A 9,799-nucleotide genomic window follows, 5' to 3' on the forward strand; every position below is an offset into this window, starting at 1 on the left:
GCTTCAAATGAAGCTCACTTTTTTAAAAATTCCAAAGGACGATGGGATTTAGGAAAATGACCAGGCCATAATTTCAGGAATGAAAATGACAATTTTTAACAATTTAAGTGAGTGTTTCAGTTTTGAAAGAAAAAAAAATGTATTATGAATGTAAGATTCATTTGAAGATGTTGTGGTTAATTTGATAGGTTTTCCATACAGAAGCTTTAATAATTGCCACGCAGTCCTTTCAGAGGGTTCATCAGTGTGTCTCGGTTTACTCACTTCCTCCTGTGAGCGTCTTGACTCTTTGCCTCCGGCCCTGCAGAAGACCAGCGTAATTTATAGCTGTATACATTGACTGGCTCCAGATAGCAGCGACGACCCGGATGAGTGTATTTTATGCAGGCAGACGCAGATACGATCAACATCTCCTCCGTTTAGGGCAGCTCATAAGCTCTGCAGTCACTTTCCAGCACCAAGCCTGAGCAGATCCGCTTTTCAGGCTGCAGGAAAAAAAACAAAAAGAAAAAAGAAGCCACTCATGCACTGAGATCAGATGGTGAAATTGTAATTTCCACATCAGCCTCATAACGGTGACGCGCCCAAATGACTGCAGCAGTTCCACACTTGCAGCATAATAGAAGTTTAATGAGTTAGATAGAAAAAGTCCTCTCTACACTTCTAAAGTAACGTGGTACTGTCACATGCCACTACTCTTAAAGTTGCAGTCAAGAAGCTTTATTTTTTTTAATGTACCAGAAAAAAAAAAATCCTCTTCTCAAAAATCCCTTTAAACATTAGTCGGCATCAGTCGAGTTTTTAAGTATTTATCAGGCAAACAATCAGGTAAATAAAAGTGCCTTAAATGATAAATTACTCTTTTCTGAGAGGAAAATATTGAACCCATTTTCTTTAGAATTACAAAATTGCAGTTGTATTCTTAATAGTACTATAGATTTTTTTGTGGAGAGTAAATTGTTTTGGAACATGTATTAAATTTCACACTCAAAAAAAGCACAAGTCCCTCATGAAATACAAATCTTTAATTCCCCTCAAACTATGGGAATTGTAATCACAGCCTGCTTGTTTGTCCCAATCCATCTTAATACTCATTAGTCACCACACAGTCATATTGCTGTTAGTGCAGAAAAATGATGACTTGTCCAGAAAATTCCCCCTGAATAAGTGTTTTTGAAGCCAGCTGCAGCTCTGTGACTCAGGCCGCTGCTCTTTATTAATGTGAGCATAAATATGTTTAAGAGCTCCAGTGTCCTGCAGTGAATCCATATTCTGAATTATTTTAGCATTAAATAGGATCAGTCGGCCTTGGCAATGGATAGAAAATCAGCCTGAAGGAGCTTTATGGCAGCGTGTGTTTAGAGTTCACGCAACATAAATAACCATAAGAAAGCATCCAAATAAGTGAATGAAGGTGTTTGAGAATTCATTGCCACTCTGTGGAAATGCTCCAGTATCAGTCAAAGTGTGTATCCAAAATATGTATCCAAAACCTGTAAAAAGAACAGCCAAAAATACCCTTTAAGCTATTAAAGAGTGTCATAGCCTGATATCACTTCACTCCCTGAACACACCTCTTTAAACATGCAACCTCATTAAAACAGCTCAGATACTGATCCAGTTTATTATTGTTCTTTTAAATGATGATTTTCCACTTAGAGTTTTCATAATTTTTTTGGGAAAATAGTTTTATAATTTATTGACCACCAGCAGAGAAAACATTACAGATATCTTAATGTTAATTTTACCCACATGTTATATATTTAACTGAGAGGTGGATCTGATCCCAGCCGGCTTGTCCCTGCTGAGAACTGCTGGACAGTGTGTGTTTCTCCACAACAGCTCTGGCTCCACTGTTTCCATTTTCTCCAGCTCCACAATTATTCCCTGCAGAAATCCAGGGACAAATAAGAAACATTTAACTCGAACACACCGATTTCTATAAATGTAGGTTAGAATTGTTACAGACAACAACAGTCAAACGTGTCTAAGTGGATATTAATGAATGAGCTTCAAAGGTTCAGATGGTTTATTATGAAGCTGGAGGGATGGTGCATTTAAAGCGTGACTCTTATTTTGGAAGAATTTTTCAGATAACATTGTGGTGCTGAAATGCTAAAGTCAAGGATTTGAGTAATATTTATATATGCTGCACACACACACACACACACACACACACACACACACAAATTAAATTATTTACATTCATTATATATTTTTTGGACTCCGTTATTTATCTGTAGCCTTTCTTTCAGATTACATAAAAATACAAATTCCAAGACAATTCATAAAAGACAACAAATTAAAAATAAATAAATGCATATACTAATATGACTTCACATTTCCACACCTCTTAGCATGCTCATTCTCGTGTGTGTGCATGCAGCAATGGTATACACATACTCTCATACCTTTTTGCAAAGGCATCCTCTAAACATGCATTCACTAATAGAGAGAGAACAACAAAGAAAATTAAATACAAAGGGTTTAGACTGTCAGGAAGTATAACGTTTCAACAAAGGCATGAATTAGCACTCACACAGATCCAGTTGTTTCAAATGAATGATTGTTCATGAATGGATTCTGAATAAAACAGTCGCTACACTCACTGTGATAGCATCTCCACCTCAGTCTTAATATAATCATTTTAATATATCACAAACTCTTTGATGTGGTGAAGTGGTTAACACACCAGCAATAATGTGCCCAGTTCAAGGGTTGTGCTTAGTGTTATGGTACATCGACATTTCAGAGACTCAGTGAGGTTTCAAGACTTTCGAGACTGAATTTTCAGTAGGGTTTAAAAGTTTGCATGTTCTCCCTGTGCGTGCCAGGGTTTCCAGTACATTTGACTTTGACTGTAAACCGTCAGCTGCTGGTCCTGTGAAGAACTGCTGACCAGTGCGGACTGTACTTAGGTGAGCATGTTTTCTTTCCACTTTCCACGGCTCCATTTATTTTCACAGCTCTTGATCTCATTGTGGAAAAAAAAAAAAAAAAAGAAAAACCCTGACCTGGAGCGAAGCAGTGATCTCAGACAAATCCCCGGTCCTTCACACTGCTTTATATCTCAGTCAGGAAACTCAAAGCCCTCTGCTATTTGTTGTCATGTTCGCAGCAACATCATAGTGAATGACCCAAAAACCCAGACCACCACTGACTCCGTCTACGATGGGGTCCACTTCCCTCTCCTCCGGAAAGAGGACGGACCCCCAGAGAGCGGCAGTTTTTCCGTTTTAGCTCCGCATCTTGAATTTCACTTTTTGTTTCCCACCTCCTGCCTCGCTGCACCATATACCTGCTGCCCTCTTTTCTTCTCTCGCTCATATTCCAGCAAATGTTTTGCCCCCAAATTTCAACACAGCCGAAGCAGATCGCACTAATCCTCCCGGTTGATTCCCGCCGGACGAGGAGATGTCGGAGTTAAGACGGCCAGTTTCCGTGAAGATACTCTAAAGGCCCTGGATACTTTATCAGCCTAATATTAACCGTTAAAAACTCTTGTATTGAAAGTCTGGGTGGGTTGAGTCTCGAATTATACCCGAAAAGCCATAAATTACATTAGTATTTGCAAATGTACAATAACAATAACAATCCAAACGCTTAACATAATACTGAGAGGCCTTGATTTGTGAACTGTCCCGAGAACTTTTATGAGCAGGATAGGAGAAAGTCCATCTGGCCTGTATTTAATGTCAGCCTTCCCGCCTCCATTAAAAGCTGTCCTATACGTCCCACTTGGCAACCCCGGGGCAGGGCAACCCATAAAACAAACCAGCCTTGCGGATTTCGACAATATTTAACGCTTTGAGAAAGTAACTGTGTAAAGCAAATTACCTCAGTGGGGGCAGCAGGAGGGGGAGGGAGGGGGGCTGGAGGTCTCCAGTGCTTTGAGGTATTATCTGTGAAGCTGCTTGATAGGCTGATGGAGATTTCTCTAATGTGGCCAAAATGGAACAGATAGGGGGGGCCAAGGGACCCCACAGCCCCCCAGGCCCGCGGCTGGGGGAAGGCTTGGGGCAAGTAATGCTGCACCGTAACTCAACAAGTGTTTCAGGAAGTTCAGCCGAAGAAAGCAGCACAAAGCAAAGCTAGTCCTTCACCGTTCAGTAGAGGACTGAGAGGGTTGGTGATGATCTGTCATATTCAAGATGGGATGCATTCTAAATAATCTGAAATTCAAGGTTTCTACCCTCAGAGGTTGGTGGACTGTATCTAAATTTCACAGTTAGCACAATTTGCAACTGAAATTCTTTAAAGGCATCAGTTCATTCTGGATGATTGTGCAGTAGTATGACTCGTTTCATAATTTAACAATTGGCAGAAATCAGACAAACTATAGCTTAATGATCCTCATTCATACTGTAAGCAGCTCAGTGATGAGGTGCAAGCACCCACAAGAAATGAAAGCAACTATTTTTTTACGCCTATTTATCTCTTACATAACAGAGTGAAAGATAAATAGATGCTTTTCTCCATAAAGTAGTAGGTCGAAGTCAAAAACATTTAATGATCAGTTAAAATCAAAACCGCCACATTCTCCAAAAGATGTTTTTTTTTCATCTTCATCATTCAACCAATTTCACACACATACATACACACACAACCAAACAAACACACACACCTCTTTGTTTTAAGTCAGATATAACTCTCAAATCGTAATTGTTTTCCCTCTCATAAAACATTTTTTATATTGCCGAACAGTGCAGTAATTTCTTTTTATATGATAATGATGATGATGATCAGCAATTCTCTCAGACAGCTGGTTGCTCCACATAAAGTCTCCATCTCTGGCGTTTACGCCCCACAACCCCCCCCCCCCCAAAAAAAAAAAAAAAAAAAAAAGATTGAAAGATGAATGGTTATGGAGGTCACAGCTATTTCTGTTTAGTATTTGCATGTTCTTCCTGTTCTTGTCCTGTTCTCACTTCCTCTCACAATACAAAAAATTTGGATTTGTGGTTAAATGGTGGCCGTAAAGTACCATAAGGACAGAATGGGGTTCTCAATGTGTTTGCCATGTAAAGGACCTGGATGGATGGATGATAGATGGATGGATGAAGGACCATCATTTCCAGGTCTAACCCTAACCCTTTCCTTGCTATACACATACTCGGTCCCAATTTGGCATCCCTGAAATTAATTTGTTCAGTGTCATTCCTGTTAATTAAGGTCAAAAGTCATTCCAGTAGAAATATAAGTTTCATGTCTGTTTCTTGTTGTATTCATGTAATATTTAATAAAGTCTTTCTCTTAAAAAAAAACACCCAGTTTATTTGAATACAGTGCTCAGTGACTTCAAAGAACTTACAATATTGTAAAATACTCCTGAGAAAAGTTCATTAACAAGAAAAATCAACTATGCAGGAAGGAATATTCAAAGTATTAATATTCTATAACTTATTGCTGTTGTGGTGTGTTGGGTTAAGCCTTGACTGAGTATATAGAGATCTAAATCTGCTGTGACAAGAAATGCACTGTTAATATCTTTTAGGATTAAAAAACAATCACTCAAAATAGATTAAATCTTTCATATCTATGTCACGCTGTTTATCCAACTCATAGCAGGGTTGCTAATATTAAGAATTGGCTCTTGCTGTCTTATATTGTTCAAAGCTGTCTGCAAGATTCTCTTTGTTACAACTGTGTCAGAAGTGTTTGTTTTCTGCAGGATTCCTTTGAACTGAATCCAAAAAGCACAAATAATTCCAGAAACTGGTTGAAAAAGCCAACAATGTTAAATGTGAAAATTGATGAAAGACGAAACACATGAAATTTACCTTTGAAAAACACGATTCCTTATGCATAAGCATTTGTTACAACTGAAGAAATATTGTTTGTGCCTGCATGGGCATCACACTGTAACACTCATACCTCATTATAATAACATAATATGGCAGCATGCACACATACATGCACAGGCTACTTATGCATATTAAAATTCAACATCAAAATATGATTTCATATGTGGACAAAATGTTGCTTCTTTCACCACTGCACCAGCTTTAGGTGACCATGTGAACTCTCAGTGTGTGACACTTTCGGCTTCTGAGTGTTTGATGAAAAATATGTTTTCTTTAAAGCTTCAAATATGACTTGGGGAAATGAGGTAACACTTAATATAAAAAAACAAAACAATAATCAGAAGTAAATTTATACTGGAGAATAAAACCCAAGAGAAATATTAATAATTGCAGAAAATAAATAAGATATTTATTTAGAATTATTAAAAAATGTGCTAACAGTAAGTGTTTCTGCTCCCTTTTCAAATTTAACTGTATTTTTCCATCGTCTGGCTGCTTCAGCTGGTTTTTGATGAGAAGTTGGTGAATCTCTGCAGAGGTCCTGAGGGCCACCGACTGACGCTGTGCGGCGATGGGAAACTTTCATCGACCTACCACGAGGATACATGAGCGTTATGGAAACTCATATAATAAAAACAACTATGCGTCTCCTGATTAGCTCTTTTTAAATCAGCACACATGTATTTGACAGTTTTCACCTTGAAACACAGTAATCCAGCAGTTAGAGCGTAATTACAGTTCATGTTTGGTTCAAATGGGATTATAATGACTGGTGAAACCAATCATTTGAGGATTTGGGGAAATTTGGCCACAAGAGGCCAAAATATGGGCCCACCATTATTCACTCTTTTTTGTGATCGTTTTTGAGTTTTCCAGATATCACGAACTGTTTAGGAGTTTAAAGACGTATACAACATGCTGGATGTGTTCAAATCATGCTTGTTTACTGCTGAACAAGTTTGTATGTGCAATTTGCGTTTGTGACGTCGAAATCCTCCTTCGTTTATAGATCCCTGCTACACATCCCAGCTTTCTTTGGCCGCAGCACTAAACTTCTTTGATATAAATTAACGTTTATGGCCTCCTCCGAGCTCGGGCGTGTTAAATACCAAACCTGAAAACTAGGCTGGTCATCAATGGAGCATTTTATTCAGTTGTTGATACTATCGGAGAGAGCGGCGATGCCTTGTTTCCATTGGAGGTATGTTTGTTCCATCAAACGCTGATTTATGACATCGGCTGGATGCTTTTTTTTCCTAAATGAGCTCTGAATCATCTGCATGAGACGCGACTTCCTCCTGAGACTAGCAAAATATTATTACATGGTACGAAGCTTTAATTTGATAGCGGGCCAAAGCGTTTCCAGCCGCCCCCGTCATTTTGATCCAATCCGCTGGAATAACCAGTATCGAGTCTTTTATTTATAGCCTTTTATTTCAAACACAGTTGGGCTATTTCTCCTGGTATTAGAGGGGGAGAGTCCGTCTGAAGTTGCCATGGAGAAACAGTTAAAGGCACATTAGCCGACGGCCGTGCCAAGACGGAGTTTATGTCTGATGTAGTGGATGTGAAATTTAAATCAACCAAAACAAACTGCAGGGTTTAAAGATTCCCCTCCTCGCACTTCATAGTAGGCTTTGGTAAATAAAACCCTCCAGGGTGTAAATCAAATGTTTTCCATGTATTTATTACCCAGGGCTTTTCTGCAGCTGCACCGGCACCGAACATGTTCACCAGCGCTGAAAGCTGAGCCCCCTCGTACAGAAGCTGTCGCCACATCTCCAAGAAGCCGCATTATTGAGTGCTTTTTTAACATGGTCGCAGTTTCCAAGCGTCTTGGCTTTGCTCTGAAAACCAGGCCTTTGCCAGCATTCGGAGTGGAAGAAGAAGACGAACAAGAAGAAGAAGAGGAGGAGAGAGAGAGAGAGAGAGAAAAAAAAAGATCCCAAGTTAAATTTAAAGATGTGTTTCTCTTGGAAGCCGGGCTGCGCTGCCATAAACCAAGGGAGACATTTTCATGCTCCACATTTTTCATGGTTTCTCTCTGAGTTTCCTCCCTTCCTTTCTCGCTCCACCTTGGCTCCAGCGTTACCTACTGCTGCACTGGCTGCTGACCGCAGCCAGCGGGGCACTGTGGGATGGCCGGTCCCTCCTCCTCCTCCTCCTCCTCCGGCCTGCACAGAAGCCCTCCACCCCCCCATCCCACCCCGAGTCGAACCGTCTCCTTGGATGCCTACCTCAGAGAAGAGCGCCCCCCGAGAATCCGCACCTGGACGGCGCCGCCCAGGCTTTCTTTCACCGTCCGTCTCAAATAATACACAGCCGACAATAATCGCTTACAAGCCCTGAGTCTTCTGACCTACCGCCCCGTTTTTTTAATGTGGCCGTGAAGGAACCGTTTTTATTGCAGGCTGCAGACGCTCGCCGTGAGCCAACCTCGTGCGGTGCATGCTGTAATTTGTGAAGGGTGCAGAGGTTTGGTATTAATTAGGGCTGTGAAATGGCAGCGGTCCGACCGCCCGCCCCTTTCCATCCAGGCCCAGTCCACCGAGTGATGTGCACGCCAGGAGGGAGGGGTGTGTGTGGGGGGAGGGTTACATCCCAGCCCCAGCTGCCCGCTGAGACGCACACACAAAAGAGAGGATGTAAAAAGCACTTTCATTTCACGTGACCTGTCATCAGCAGCACATTTTCACTCCGCTCTCTGAAACCGGGCTGAACTGCCAGCGGCTTTCAGGCTGGCTGTCCGCTCGGCCCAGGCAGGAGGCTGAGCTGACATTATGCGAGTGCAAATGAGAGAGCTGCACGTACATCTGACCCCGGGGCAAACTCTCAGGAGCATGAAATTATAACTATTATTATCCTATTATGAGGTTAGGCTTTAGAGTTTATGTACAAGTTGCGTATTAAACGGAGCGTACAGAGTTCACTGTGAACTGTCCTGCTAGCTTACCGCACGTCCTGCTAGCTTACCGCACGTCCTGCTAGCTTACCGCACGTCCTGCTAGCTTACCGCACGTCCTGCTAGCTTACCACATGTCCTGCTAGCTTACCGCACTCACAACATTTAAGTATCTAACTGATGGTTTACGAAACTAAATACTTCGATCTTCTGTAATTTGTGTTTTTCCGACGATTATTGCAGCAGGTTTTATCAATGAGCGAATGAGGCGCTCCGGTGATGGAGGTTACAGGAGAAAAGTGGTTGTGCTGTGGTGTAGTGGTTAACGCTTTCCCCTCACAGAGAGCCTATCTGTGGTGCGAGGCTGGCCTTGTTGTGCATGAGGGTTTTCTTCAGACGAAAGAGTTCACCCTGAGTTAGATAAACTGTCAAATAAAATGGATAGAAATAGATTTCCACAAACCCATGAGGTCAGCCGCCACATTCCCTCCATTACAAATTACACTCATCACTTTAATCAATTAGTACTTTAAAAGTTATCCCCCCAGTTATCCCCCCCAAGAAGAACAATTCTTAACTTATTTTAAAATAAAATAATAATTATCTAATCATAAAAGCCTTTCAAGCTCCATTTTAGTGACAGAAATATTGATTTGTACTGTAATTTGTTTTGCTGCAAATGTAGATATGGTGGGAATTGTCAGATAATTAGTGATTTGTTAAGTGTTCAGTAACTTTAAGTGTCTGTATAAATGTGAAACATTCGCTGACTACAGTGTAATTAACTGTAGTTGAAGAGTAACAAGCTTTTAGCAGGCTGCCATTCGTTTATTCTGACCACTGAACTTGTTTACAGGTGCATTAACAATCTGAACTATGTCTGATGTATTCCATGACAGTAAATGTTGAAATGGCAGAGACAGATAGGGTTTCTCAGTGAAGGGCAAGTTAAGTCAGATGTCCGATTTCAGACGTCATGAGTGCTAATCTGATTTATTTCCTTCTTATCAGTATGTGTACGCGGAGAAAAGATTTTCTGACAGTATAAAAGGCAGCAGCAGAACTTCAACAGAAAATGCCTTCGAGAGTGAAG

This window comes from Salarias fasciatus, chromosome 15, assembly GCF_902148845.1.
Source record: "Salarias fasciatus chromosome 15, fSalaFa1.1, whole genome shotgun sequence".
Taxonomy (NCBI): domain Eukaryota; kingdom Metazoa; phylum Chordata; class Actinopteri; order Blenniiformes; family Blenniidae; genus Salarias; species Salarias fasciatus.